The sequence below is a fragment of the Herpailurus yagouaroundi genome, unplaced genomic scaffold (genome assembly GCF_014898765.1).
Source record: "Herpailurus yagouaroundi ecotype Mexico unplaced genomic scaffold, PumYag 166, whole genome shotgun sequence".
Lineage (NCBI taxonomy): Eukaryota > Metazoa > Chordata > Mammalia > Carnivora > Felidae > Herpailurus > Herpailurus yagouaroundi.
This window is the reverse complement of record NW_024412407.1, coordinates 11,503,099-11,504,017: the sequence shown is the minus strand read 5'-3', so window position 1 is coordinate 11,504,017 and position 919 is coordinate 11,503,099. Positions and strand designations below refer to the sequence as shown.

At 50.9% G+C, this 919-nt stretch overlaps 1 pseudogene; it reads left to right on the top strand.

The window, feature by feature from the left end:
- Positions 1–387: 387 nt before the first annotated feature.
- The window catches only part of LOC121039021 (dnaJ homolog subfamily B member 6-like), a 1,698-nt pseudogene continuing 1,166 nt past the window's right edge, over positions 388–919 (top strand).

Here is a 919-nt window from a genome sequence, read left to right as displayed (position 1 = left end):
ACCCTGGTAGAAAATGGCCACGTAAGGTTATGAACCCAGTTTTGCAGGACTCCGAGGCCACTATGCAATACAAAATTCCTGTACTCCCATACTGACATTTTCCCTGTACTTCTATTATGCCAGTATTTTTATACCTTAAAATTTTGCGTAGGTATAATTTTCATCCCAGCTTTAGGTAAGTGGTCTGACTAGAAACAAAAAGAAAAACAAACCAACAAGACACACAGATCTTAACAGTGAAGCTAATTGCCCTACCAAACAGGTCACGCATCTCTCCTTGTGCCGGTGCTTGGAGAACTTAGTTACACATACCTCAGAAAGTAACATTTTCCAAACTCAAAGGGGGAAAATAAAACTATTTGAAAGTAGAAGTCTATGTGAAAATTCATGACGTACAGCGGCCCTGCCCCAGTCTTTCTGGGCCTTCTTCCAATATTCTTTGTTTTCTGGAAAACACGACCCAGCAAACCAAAAAAAGATGATGGAATAGACGTGTACGAAAGTTTTGACTTGAAAAGTCTGAACCTAAAAGCGGAGTTACATGTGGGTTCACTGGACAAGCATCTGTCTCTTTGGAATCAGATGAATCAGAAAGGTACAACTTACCCCTTGTTGGCAGGAGAAGGGAGAGAACCGAGAGCTCAAGAAGCTGCCGCTGCGCCGCCAGCTTCGTGAGCGGGAGCCTCCGGTCATGTCCCTCCCCCACAACCCCCCCACCGCGTCTCCTGCATGCCCCGCCCCCGCGGCTCCTGCCCCTCCCACTCCCCCACTCCCGCAGGGCTCCTCTAACGTCCATCCCCATCCCCGCCCCCCCCCCACTCTGGCTCTGCAACCTCCCCCACGTGGCTGCTGCAAAGTCCACCCCTCTCCCCGCGGCTCTTGCCCCCCCAACTCCTGCAGGCCCTACCCCCCCCCCCCC